This window comes from Salvelinus fontinalis, chromosome 15 (assembly GCF_029448725.1).
Source record: "Salvelinus fontinalis isolate EN_2023a chromosome 15, ASM2944872v1, whole genome shotgun sequence".
NCBI classification, from domain to species: domain Eukaryota; kingdom Metazoa; phylum Chordata; class Actinopteri; order Salmoniformes; family Salmonidae; genus Salvelinus; species Salvelinus fontinalis.
The window spans coordinates 16,343,976-16,358,240 of NC_074679.1; positions in this window are offsets into that span (position 1 = coordinate 16,343,976).

The following is a 14,265-nucleotide window of genomic DNA, read 5'->3' on the forward strand; positions in this document are numbered from 1 at the left end:
ATACAGAGAAGAGAGTTGGTCCAAGAATTGAACCCTATGGCACCCCCATAGAGACTGCCAGAGGCCCGGACAACAGGCCCTCCGATTTGACACACTGAACTCTATCAGATAAGTAGTTGGTGAACCAGGCGAGGCAATCATTTAAGAAACCAAGGCTATCGAGTCTGCCGAAGAGGATGTGGTGATTGACAGAGTCGAAAGCCTTGGCCAGGTCAATGAATACGGCTGCACAGTATTGTTTCTTATCGATGGCGGGTAGGATATCGTTTAGGACCTTGAGCGTGGCTGAGGTGCACCCATGACCAGCTCTGAAACCAGATTGCATAGCGGAGAAGGTATGGTGAGATTCGAAATGGTCGGTAATCTGTTTGTTGACTTGGCTTTCGAAGACCTTAGAATGGCAGGGTAGGATAGATATAGGTCTATAGCAGTTTGGGTAAAGAGTGTCCCCCCCTTTGAAGAGGGGGATGACCGCAGCTGCTTTCCAATCGTTGGTAATCTCAGACGACACGAAAGAGAGGTTGAACAGGCTAGTAATAGGGGTTACAACAATTTCGGCATATCATTTTAGAAAGAAAGGGTCCAGATTGTCTAGCCCGGCTGATTTGTAGGGCTCCAGATTTTGAAGCTCTTTCAGAACATCAGCTGATTGGATTTGGGAGAAGGATAAATGGGGAAGGCTTGGGCTAGTTGCTGTGGGGGGTGCAGTGCTGTTGACCGGGGTAGGGGTAGCCAGGTGGAAAGCATGGCCAGCCGTAGAAAAATGCTTCTTGAAATTCTCAATTATAGTGGATTTATCAGTGGTGACAGTGTTTCCTGTCCTCAGTGCAGTGGGCAGCTGGGAGGAGGTGTTCTTATTCTCCATGGACTTTACAGTGTCCCAGAACTTTTTGAGTTTGTGTTGCAGGAAGCAAATTTCTGCTTGAAAAAGCTAGCCTTGGCTTTTCTAACTGCCTGTGTATATTGGTTTCTAGCTTCCCTGAAAAATTGGGGCGGCAGGGTAGCCTAGTGGTTAGAGCATTGGACTAGTAACCGAAAGGTTGCAAGTTCAAATCCCCGAGCTGACAAGGTACAAATCTGTCGTTCTGCCCCTGAACAGGCTGTTAACCCACTGTTCCTAGGCCGTCATTGAAAATAAGAATTTGTTCTTAACTGACTTGCCTAGTTAAATAAAGGTAAAATAAATAAATAAAATATCACGGGGGCTGTTCGATGCTAATGCAGAACGCCATTGGATGTGTTGGTTAAGGGCAGTCAAGTCTGGAGAGAAGCAAGGGCTATATCTGTTCCTGGTTCTAAATTTCTTGAATGGGGCACGCTTATTTAAGATGGTGAGGAAGGCGTTTTTTTTTTTTTTATAATCAGGCATCCTCTACTGACGGGATGAGATCAATATCCTTCCAGGATACCCCGGCCAGGTCGATTAGAAAGGCCTGCTCGCTGAAGTGTTTCAGGGAGCGTTTGACAGTGATGAGTGGAGGTCGTTTGACCGCTGACCCATTACGGATGCAGGCAATGAGACAGTGATCGCTGAGATCTTGGTTGAAAACAGCAGAGGTGTATTTAGAGGGCAAGTTGGTTAGGATGATATCTATGAGGGTGCCCGTGTTTACGGCTTTGGGGTGGTACCTGGTAGGTTCATTGATAATTTGCGTGAGATTGAGGGCATCAAGCTTAGATTGTAGGATGGCTGGGGTGTTAAGCGTGTTCCAGTTTAGGTCGGGGGGAAACTGTACAGAAACAGCCCATGGTACAGGTACTACAATGCCATCAGGAGTCACAGGAACTGCTGTTAACATATGAACTAGTTGGCATGTACAGGTCCCTGAACATGATCAATGACATCTACAAAGACAAAAGTGGGGTCTGACTCCTGTGCTGCAATCCTACCTGTATTTTTATATCACTACTCCTAATTGAGGCACATAGCACCATTTTATCATCTTAATCTCAAATTCAACTTCTAATCAGACAAACAAAATGAGGACAAGCAACGCTTATACCACATTCTGTATTCCAAATTGAATGTTGTTGTCTATTTGTAACTGTATGACTGTACGACCTCACCTATATAAACAGGTTTTATTTGATCCCATTGACTGAGCAATACTAATCACTAACTAATGTCTTGTCCTTTGGTTGTAGGCTACTTGCTTTTAAACATGCCAAATTCCCCTTACTAGCAGCTCTGACTTTGGATACGAGCGTCTGCTAAATGGCTCAAATGTAAAAATGTAGTAAGCAAGTGCTACAATACCAGTAAAGTCACAACCACACAATCTCAGTATATTCTGTTTACAGTAAAGGAATAGGCAATAGAATACAAACCCAAGCGAGCAGAACTGATGAATCAGTCACTGTCTTAATAAATAGATGTGAGAAAAAACGACTATCTAGACTATCACATCTGACTGTTCCCTCTCTACAAAGTGGTTAAGCCTGACAAGTCACTGTGCCAGCTAGTGCCATCAGGCCTGATGAATATTTGCATGAGCCATAGCCCCTCAGCTACAGACCCATAAATATACAAAGTGTAAAACAACATGAATTATTCTATGTCCTGCCTCTCGTACAAAGCCATTTCACGCTTGCCAGCTCAAACCTTTCTAAAAATGAGAATATGGCAGCGACTGGAATTATACAGGTTCCTGGACACAAGCTGCAAAGTGATATCATTGGACTGACGTATTTTTTTTAACCTTTATTTAACTAGACAAGTCAGTTAAGAAAAAAATCTTATTTTCAATGACGGCCAGTGGGTTATAACCTTGTCAGCTCGGGGATTCGATCTTGCAACCTTTCGGTCTTATGTACAAAGTCAAAGTCAAAGTGAACCTATAAAACGCACATGGCTTGGGCACAAAGTATTCTACATCTTCGGCTTCTGAAATACCTCTCTGTCTGTATATGTGTGACAGAGGGTGTTTTTTCGTGCACACTACACGATTTTGGCCACAATTCAGACAAGTTTTTGAGATTGGAGAAAAAATCCCCATGTCGATGCCGACGCTCGTTTAATGTGAGCGGGTCAAAGACGCAATCTGAGGGCTACAGATCTCACCGTTGAGCAGTTCCAGAAGTCCTGATTTTTAAACAGGTTTGATTTTATCGGCACAAAATCTGCAATGCTCTTGTAGTGTGAGATGTGCAACGACAAATTTTGAGAACAGTGATCAGCAATAGCCAAGGAGATCTCGCCAGAGAAGCAGCCAGTCAGATGACGTTGTTTGGCATCACCCATAATGTGTAGACTCTCGAGCTGGAGCGATGACTACTACTAGTATGTGTTTTTACTTGCCAAAGTGTCATCGTTACAGCTCTGAAGTTTACAAGCAATGTTATTCAATTCAAAATGTTGGCTAGATATTTAAACTCTGTATGGCAAGCGTGAATGACTGAATGTTTATGAGGCTGCTTTGAGCCACAGCTCGTAGCTACATTAAATCGAATCACATCACTGATTTTGTGAGACCGCATGGTATGGAGAACCCTCACGACCAAGTGAAGAATCTTGTAGTATGTGACCACTGTCTGTGCCACATGGTACAGTGTGGCACCACTACGTTGGCAACACACAGACAACTACAGGAAAGACTGTCATTTAATGTGAGAGGCTCAGCGATGTTAGGATTTTGAAAGTCATGTAATGTCCACCAGTCTTTAAATTAAACCATCTCTCCAGTGTTCATTCATTGTGATGAGGGCCATATGCCAGGAACCGCATCCTCCACAGCTCAAACATCAATCCCAGCAGGAAGGACAATGCCTGTCATCACCAGCTCTCCCTCCTGAGCACAGGACACGTAACAGTGTGACGCATGTGCCATTTAGCAGCCATCGCTAACAGCAAATTATTATTAGCAGCCTTTAAGCTGCAGGTTTCTCGAAATGGCACGCCACCACATGGAATACAGAGGTACTCCAGTCAGGAATCTGATAAATAGTTTATCTGTACCACTTGACCTAACCAGGGAAACAAACGTCTAGCGCTATTCATGAACTGAAACCTTTTAACATATAGTCAATATTACGGGTAACAATAGCAGAATGAAAAGTTATATTCAATAATTTTGTAATACAGTAAACAAATGCAATGGTCTTGGTGGTATCTCCCTCCCCTTGTCGCTCTCTCTCAATTCAATTTCAATTTAAGGGGCTTTATTGGCATGGGAAACATATGTTTAATTGCCAAAGCAAGTGAAATAGATAATGAACAAAAGTGAAATAAACAATAAAAAATTAACAGTAAACATTACACTCACAAAAGTTCCAAAATGATAAAGATATGCCATATTATGTCTATATAAAGTGTTGTAATGATGTGCAAATAGTTAAAGTTCAAAAGGAAAAATAAATATACATAAATATGGGTTGTATTTACAGTGGTGTTTGTTCTTCACTGGTTGCCCTTTTCTTGTGGCAACAGGTCACAAATCTTGCTGCTGTGATGGTAGTACACTGTGGTATTTCACCCAATATATATGGGAGTTTATCAATATTGGATTTGTTTTCAAATTTTTTGTGGGTTTGAGTAATCTGAGGGAAATATGTGTCTCTAATATGGTCATACATTTGGCAGGAGGTTAGGAAGTGCAGCTCAGTTTCACCTCATTTCGTGGGCAGTGTGCAAAAGGCCTGTGTTCTCTTGAGAGCCAGGTCTGCCTTCGGAAGCCTTTCTCAATAGCAAGGCTATGCTCACTGAGTCTGTACATAGTCAAAGCTTTCCTTAATTTTGGATCAGTCACAGTGGTCAGGTATTCTGGCACTGTGTACTCTCTGTTTAGGGCCAAATAGCATTCTAATTTTCTCTGTTTTTTTGTAAATTCTTTCCAATGTGTCAAGTAATTATCTTTTTGATTTCTCATGATTTGGTTGGGTCTAATTGTGTTGCTGTCCTGGGGCTGTAACAATCTTCGTCAGGAGAAAGAGAGGAGGACCAAGATGCAGCGTGGTGAGTATCCATTTTAATAAGGATACTTGGAACAATGAACAAAAACAAGAAACCGACAAATGAACGAAGACGAAACAGTCCCATATAGTTAACACAAACACAGGAACACAGTAACAGGAACAATCACCCACAACCCACAATACAAAACAGGCTACCTAAATATGGTTCCCAATCAGCGACAACGACAAACACCTGCCTCTGATTGAGAACCATATCAGGTCAAACACATAGAAATAGACAAACTAGACATACAACATAGAATGTCCACTCAGATCACACTCTGACCAACCAAAACATAGAAACATACAAACCAAACTATGGTCAGGGCGTGACAGGGGCTCTGTGGGGTCTGTTTGTGTTTGTAAAAAGAGCCCCAGGACCAGCTTGCTTAGGGGCTCTTCTCCAGGTTCATCTCTCTGTAGGTGATGGCTTTGTTATGGAAGGTTTGGGAATTGCTTCCTTTTAGGTGGTTGTAGAATTTAACGTATCTTTTCTGGATTTTGATAATTAGTGGGTATCGGCCTAATTCTGCTCTGCATGCATTATTTGGTGTTTTATGTTGTACACAGAGGATATTTTTTCAGAATTCTGCATGCAGAGTCTCAATTTGGTGTTTGTCCCATTTTGTGAATTCTTGATTGGTGAGCGGACCCCAGACCTCACAACCATAAAAGGCAATGGGTTCTATAACTGATTCAAGTATTTTTAGATCCTAATTGGTACGTCGAATTTTATGTTCCTTTTGATGGCATAGAAGGCCCTTCTTGCCTTGTCTTTCAGATCATTCACAGTTTTGTGGAAGTTACCTGTGGTGCTGATGTTTAGGCTGAGGTAAGTATCGTTTTTTGTGTGCTCTATGGCAACAGTGTCTAGATGGAAGTTGTATTCGTGGTCTGGCAACTGGACCTTTTTTGGAACACCATTATGTTTGTCTTACTGAGATTTACTTGCAGAAGCACCAGATCATCAGCAAACCGTAGACAATGGACTTTAGATTCTAGTAAGGTGAGGCCGGGTGCTGCAGACTGTTCTAGTGCCCTCGCCAATTCTTTGATATATATGTTGAAGAGAGTGGGGCTTAAGCTGCATCCCTGTCTCACCCCCCGGTGTTTTTTGCCAATTTTAACCACATACTTGTTGTATGTGTACATGGATTTGATGATGTTGTATGTTTTTCCCCCAACACCACTTTCCATCAATTTGTATAGCAGACCCTCATGCCAAATTGAGTCGAAAGCTTTTTTGAAATCAACAAAGCATGAGAAGACTTTGCCTTTGTTTTGGTTTGTTTATTTGTCAATTAGGGTGTGCAGGGTGAATACATAGTCTGTCGTACGGTAACTTGGTAAAAAGACAATTTGATATTTGCTCAACACATTGTTTTCGAGTCTGCTGTTAATGATAATGCAGAGGATTTCCCCAAGGTTGCTGTTGATACATATCCCCCAGTAGTTATTGGGGTAAAATGAGTCTCTCTCTCTCTCTCTCCCCCCTCTCCCTCTCCCCCTCACTCTTTCTCTGTGGGGATTATAACATGCTGAAGCAGGTGTGCTTTCAAAACACCATTACACCTCCTAATGAGAGACCAAGTGAATCCCACTGGTGGCCCTGCATCTGGCCTGGCATCTGGCCCTGCATCGGGCAGACCAGGGAGATAACCTCCATCCGTCTTCATGACTGTCTGCTTTATTGCCTTAGCAGAGTGCAGGACTACAGCACTCCTCAGCAGAGAAAGCCAATATTTACTTTAGTCGTTGCCAGGGCAATTGTTTGATTGTTACACAGTGGCTGTAGGTGGCTTTTCCTGGGCCAGTTAGGTCAACACAAGATTCTCAGAATGATGAGGGCGATAGCCTATATAGTTAGAGGGAGCATGTGTGGAAAAACAATAACACAAACAATCTCAGCATTATTTTCTACATTCTGTATCATAATATGGTCAAACACAAGTGTCCAATTCTATACTGTATCTCATGACAGACGAGGAAGCAGATCTGTCCATCAGAATGCTGTTGAAATCGTGATTCACCTTAACCTTGAGAAGACTGATTCAGCTTAGTTCCTGAAGCCCCCATCCCAGCCTGCCCTACTATATCTGACCCTGTCTTTACTTTATAATTATAACCAGACACACACACACACATTTATATTTGTTACACTGATAACATTCCCGTGTGTGTGTGTGTGTGTGTGTGTGTGTGTGTGTGTGTGTGTGTGTGTGTGTGTGTGTGTGTGTGTGTGTGTGTGTGTGTGTGTGTGTGTGTGTGTGTGTGTGTGTGTGTGTAAGCCTCTCCAATGAAACGTCAATAATTAATCACATTTTTTGCACATTCAGTCAAAATGATGTATAAGCTAGTACATAAAGTACAGCACATGCCAGATCATCTCTCCTCATACATGTCATATTGTATGTTTGTCTCTTACTCTCCTCTAGTCATCCATTTCTCAACTCCGGAAATAAAGATAGCATAATCACCACACAACTCATACCAAATCATTGATAAATGGATTAAATGTGGATTAAAGGGAGAAAATGATCTGATCATGTAATGAGTGTTGCTCAGTAAATGTTTGTTAATGGGAAGCTAGGTCACTGAAGGAACCATAATTCCCCCAGACAAAGAGATCTAACTGATCAGGTAACCAGAAATCTCTAGAATAAATACGCTGTAATAATCATCTAACCTACGACACATCTAGAGAAACCTCTCCAACAGACCTGGATTCAAATACATGTGTATCCGATTCTTTATTTATTATGTATTTTCAATAATGTGGCCAAAATCAACTACTTCTATTTGATGTTTTTTAAAGTATTTCCTGTAAATAGCTTACTATTTGAAAGTAGTTTCAAATCCTATTTTCAAATACCTGGGGGTGTATTTGAGTCAGTCTATTTGAGTGGTTTCAAATACATGCCAATATTCAACTACTTGTTTTTTCAAATAAAACTATTTGAACCCAGGTCTGCTCTCCTACGAGAGAGAGAGAGAGAGAGAGAGAGAGAGAGAGAGAGAGAGAGAGAGAGAGAGAGAGAGAGAGAGAGAGAGAGAGAGAGAGAGAGAGAGAGAGAGAGAGAGAGAGAGAGAGAGAGAGAGAGAGAGAGAGAGAGAGAGAGAGAGAGAGAGAGAGAGAGAGAGAGAGAGAGAGAGAGAGAGAGAGAGAGAGAGATCTATAGGGAATAAAGCATAGTAAATAGGTGGTAAATCATGACACAGTACATTGGCTTGGGATTGGCCTAGCCACAGAAGCAAGACATCAAACTAAATGGGTTTGTTACAACCTGATTACAACTTTTGTGAATTTAGTGCTATGGCTTCTCCGATCTTTAGTTACAGACTGAAAGGTCACAGGGAATACAAGGTCCCTGGGAGTGGAATGCCTAGTGGCAATCATGTTGAATATTTAGAAAACAACATTTCTGTTTCAATTACCAGCTCTCTGAAAGCTGCATCTGCAAACACACAGCAGCCATTTGTAATCAGCCTTTAAATACTACACTGCAGTCAATCTATTCTCCATCTCAAAATAACAATCTTTTTCACAGAGGGAGCCAGATAACAATACCAAAATTGGCACCAAAATACAAAATGCCCATCAACAATGGACATTTCCCCAAACAATCAACTGTATTATTTGGGGAAGCAATAGGCAGCCATCAAATACAGGCTAAGCCAGCTAACAGCAGGACAAACAGCTGAATAACAGCCTCTCTCAATAAGTCTACTCTACCTGCCTGTACACCTGCATGGGACAACCTCATTGTCACGCTTTTCTGCAAATGACTGTCTTCAAACTTGAGCAGCAGGAGTCGTGTTAGGTAAATTTAGATGCTTCTGAAAAGAGAACTATCACTCAAACTTTTAAATATTGGCAACGGTTGCCCTTTTTAGCTGGAGAAAAGGTTACTGCTGTGCTTGTGGTTATTCAATACATACAGCTACAAGGAGTGCCTCTCTGTCATTCTGTATGGCCAAACAAATGTTTTCAGTCCCCAAAAGCAGGATTTCAGCTGTACTTCTGTGGGTATAGACATAGCATTAAGGCAGTAGTTCTGTCTGCCTGTAGGATAAAACTCTGTACTAAGATCAGATGAGGGGAAGCTGTGGTAGCCCTGTGGTAGACCTGTGGTAGTGGGTGAGGAAAATGCCAGCTCTCTAGTCTGTGTCAAGCTCCTCACTGTAGTACTGTGACATGTTGAGTGACATTGTCTTTACACTACAGTCAGTCATGAATCCCTCTGATCTGACAGTGCTACTCACTGGGACAGGGGAGTGGAGAAATGGGAGAAGGAAGAGAGATAAGGGGGGGCATGAGAGGGGAGGCAAGGGTGGGCAAGGATGAGTGGATGGATTTTCTGAGAAGGGGGGTAAGAATTAGAATGTTCTGTCTTTTTAAAAATCTTGTCATCTTTATGATTGCCATTTTGTTGCGACATACGTTTTAGTTTGACATACATCAAGTTTGTGATTTATTTTGAGTAGTTGTTATATTGAAAGGAATCAAAGTGGCGTTTAGACGACATCTGCGGAATAGATTGTCTCTATAAAATTAGACTGAAATGTATCGAGCAAACAAACCATTTCATCTTGAATATCTATGTTTTTCCAACTTATGAGGAACCAGAAACAGTTCAATATCAAACATGATTGACGGTGCTTTATGTAGGATATTATGGTGGTATTCTGCTCTAATCTAATCTGTTGGAACGTCATCCCCAGACAGACAGTCTCCAGCCTCAGTCTACTGCCCATCCACAAACGCACAGATAATGTCACTTTCCCAACGGGAACAACAAAGATGGCATTTTCTTACAAGATATGCTCTCTGTGATTGATCACAGTGACAAATCCAGTGAGTACATTCAATTCAGACTTAAATGTCCTATGTGTGTGTGTGTGCGTGTGTGTGTGCGTGCGTGCGTGCGTGCGTGCGTGCGTGCGTGCGTGAGGTGGAGAGAGAGAAGGCAAGAGAAGAGAGAGAATGTGAAAGAGAGAAAGAGGGGAAAGAGGGAGGAGAGAGCGAGGAGACGGAGTAAGACAGAAGGAAAGAGGAGAGTAAGGAGGGATAAATGGTAGCTGGTGAGAAGGGTGGATATCAATTAGAGTAGACAGCAGGGATAGAAGCTGCCAAATGAGTACCGTCTATTCAACATGACCGCCATGCTGATAATGACGAGTGAAATTAATGGTGACACTTTACAATAACTGCACGGAACCACACGGAACACTCTTCACACTTCACAGAAACAAATGGACTGGCTATGGGGGAGCTGGAACAGAAAGAGAGGGAGGGAGAGAGAAATGGAGAGAGAGGAAAGAAACAGAGATGTGGAGGGCACTTGTATATCTCATTCATTGTTCCTTTAATCACAGAAATATTTAAAAGGAAAAGAAAGTGTGGCTCTTTGAAGAACAAAGTACAGTCATTCCTTTTCTTCTCAACCAGCTGTGAGTCAGAGTGCCCAGACTTGGCAGGAACCACTGTACCACTCCAGATTATGCCAAGATGGCCACATCAGGAAAATCAATATGCATGGCTGAGTTCAAAAAGTAAAGAAGGTGAACACAATAACAATGGAAAAAGAGTCTAAGAGATGAAGAAAGGGAGAGAGAACATTTCAAATGGAAAAGGCTGAAATTGCATGGAGAGATGGAGAGAGCATGCCTAACTTGCAATGGAAAGTGTGCTAACTAGCTAGCCATTTCACATCCGTTACACTCACCCCCCTTTCGACCTCCTCCTTGTCCGCAGCAACCAGTGATCCGGGTCAACAGCATCAATGTAACAGTATAACTTTAGACCGTCCCCTCGCCCCGACCCGGGCGCGAACCAGGGACCTTCTGCACACATCAACAACAGTCACCCACGAAGCATCGTTACCCATCGCTCCACAAAAGACGTGGCCCTTGCAAAGCAAGGGGAACCACTACTTTTAGGTTTCAGAGCAAGTGACGTGACCGACTGAAAGGCTGCTAGCGCGCACCACCGCTAACTACCAGGACAACAACCTCTCCCTCAACGTGATCAAGACAAAGGAGATGATTGTGGACTACAGGAAAAGGAGGACCGAGCATGCCCCCATTCTCATCAACGGGACTGTAGTGGAGCAGGTTGAGTGCTTCAAGTTCCTTGGTGTCCACATCACCAACAAACTATCATGGTCCAAGCACACCAAGACAGTCGTGAAGAGGGCACGACAAAACCTATTCTCCCTCAGGAGACTGAAAAGATTTGGCATGGGTCCTCAGATCCTCAAAAAGTTCTACAGTTGCACCATCGAGAGCATCCTGACTGGTTGCATCACTGCCTGGTATGGCAACTGCTCGGCCTCCGACCACAAGGCACTACAGAGGGTAGTGCGTACGGCCCAGTACATCACTGGGGCCAAGCTTCCTGCCATCCAGGACCTCTATACCAGGCGGTGTCAGAGGAAGGCCCTAAAAATTGTCCAAGACTCCAGACACCCTAGTCATAGACTGTTCTCTCTGCTACCGCACGCAAGCGATACCGGAGCACCAAATCTAGGTCCAAAAGGTTTCTCAACAGCTTCTACCCCCAAGCCATAAGACTCCTGATCAGCTAATCAAATGGCTACCCAGACTATTTGCATTCCCCCCCCCTTTGATGCTGCTGCTATTCTCTGTTTATTATCTATGCATAGTCACTTTAACTCTACCTACATGTACATATTACCTGAATTACCTCGACTAACCGGCACATTGACTCTGTACTGGTATCCCCTGTATATAGCCTCACTATTGTTATTTTACTGCTGCTCTTTAATTATTTGTTACTTATCGATTTTTTACATAACCTGATGAGGACAGAGGGCGCTGTTTTCACTTTGAGGGAAAAATGTGCCCAATTTAAACGGCCTCGTACTCAATTATTGCTCGTACCATATGCATATTATTATTACTATTGGATAGAAAACACTCTCTAGTTTCTAAAACCGTTTGAATTTTGTCTGTGAGTAAAACAGAACTCATTTGGCAGCACACTTTCTGACCAGGAAGTGGAAAGTCTGAAAATTATGCTCTGTTCAAGGGACTGCCTATAAATGGGCATGATACGTATGAGTATACATGCACGTCATACACCTTCCCCTAGATGTCAAGAGGAAGTGAGAGAAGAAATGAAGTGTTTATCTTGGTCTGAGGTGGAATATATCCTCTTGGCACGACGAGTCATCCATTTCCAGTTTTCTGGAGAGCGCGCAGATGGACCTGGAATTGCCTTCTGAAAAGCCGTCGTTATAGGCGACTACTATCTCCGGCTTTGATTTTATTTGATACATGTCACAATATCATCGTAAAGTATGTTTTTTAAATATAGTTATATTCGATTTTTGAAATTTATTCGGGACGTTAGGCATGTTGCGTTGTGTGCCTTTGTTCAGAAAGGAGAGCTTCGCGCCACTTGGCCAGTGTGCTTGCTAATTCAAGAGGGAAAAACGATGTTCTAAATCCAAACAACGACTGTTCTGGACAAAGGACCCCTTGTCCAACATTCTGATGGAAGATCACCAAAAGTAAGAAACATTTTATGATGCTATTTCATATATCTGTCGAACTGTATACTAGTAGTTTTGCGCCCAGGTTTTGGCCACTCTCTCGCTATAACATAAGCCTTATGTCGTAATGAAGATATTTTTAGAATTCTAACACTGCGATTGCATTAAGAACTAATGGATCTATCATTTCCAATACAACATGTATTTTTTTGTAATGTTTATGAATAGCTATTTGGTCAGAATAGGTGAGAGTCTAATAGAAATATCCGCACATTCTGGGAAAAGGAAGCTACGTTAGCATAATGGATAACCACTGATTTCAGCTCAAAATATGCACATTTTCGAACAAAACATAAGTGTATGTATAACCTGATGTTATAGGACTGTCATCTGAGGAAGGTTTATGAAGGTTAGTGAAAATAAATATATTTTGCTGGTTTATTCGCTAACGCTAACGTGCCTATTGCTATCGCTAACATGCCTTGATGAATGAATGCGGTTGTGTGGTAGGCTATTGTAGTAAGCTAATATAATGCTATATTGTGTTTTCGCTGTAAAACACTTAAAAAATCTGAAATATTGGCTGGATTCACAAGATGCTTGTCTTTCATTTGCTGTACACGATGCATTTTTCAGAAATGTTTTATGATGAGTATTTAGGTATTCCACGTTGGTCTCTATAATTACTCTGGCTAATTCGGTGCTATTTTTGACGGTAGCTGTGATGGTAGCTGCAATGTAAAATTGATTTATAACTCAAATATGCACATTTTTCGAACAAAACATAGATTTATTGTATAACATGTTATAAGACTGTCATCTGATGAAGTTGTTTCTTGGTTAGTTTGGTTGGTTCTTGGGTAGTTAGGTTGGGTTTGTGCATGCTACCTGTGCTGTGAAAAATGTCTGTCCTTCTTTGTATTTGGTGGTGAGCTAACATAAATATACGTGCTGTTTTCGCTGTAAAACATTTTAAAAATCGGACATGTTGGCTGGATTCACAAGATGTGTACCTTTCATTTGCTGTATTGGACTTGTTAATGTGTGAAAGTTAAATATTTCTAAAAAATATATTTGAATTTCGCGCTCTGCCTTTCCAGTGGAATGTGGGAGGAGTTCCGCTGGCGGAACGCCTGAGCATTAAAGGTTAACTTATTTTTCTTAAAACTGTATTGTTGGTTAATAAGGATCGGTGTCCCGTCAACGGGACAGTTGTAAATCATTCAGCGCATTATGTCAAGATCGCAGATTTTAAAGAAACAACAAATGTTGGTACATAGAAGTGTCTTATATCGGCTGAAAGCTTAAATTCTTGTTAATATAACTGCACTGTCCAATTTACAGTAGCTATTACTGCAAAAAAATGCCGTGCTATTGTTTGAGGAGAGCTCCTAACAACAAAACAGTTTTTTCACCGCGATAGGTTTGATAAATTCACCTCTGAAGGTGAAATGTGTACTTACATTCTGAAATCTTGCTCTAATTTATCATCCAAAGGGTCCCAGAGATAACATGAAGTGTCGTTTTGTTAGATAAAATAATTTTTCATATCCTAAAAAAGTTAACCTGTCTAGGATGAGGGTGCCGCTAGCGGCACTCCCCCCCCCCCCCCCCCCCCCCACTGAAAAGGCAGAGCCGCGAAATTCAAAAAAAATATTTTTTTCAAATATTTAACTTTCACACATTAAAGTCCAATACAGCTAATGAAAGACACAGATCTTGTGAATCCAGCCAACATGTCCGATTTTTAAAATGTTTTACAGGGAAGACACAATATGTAAAGATGTACATCTATTAC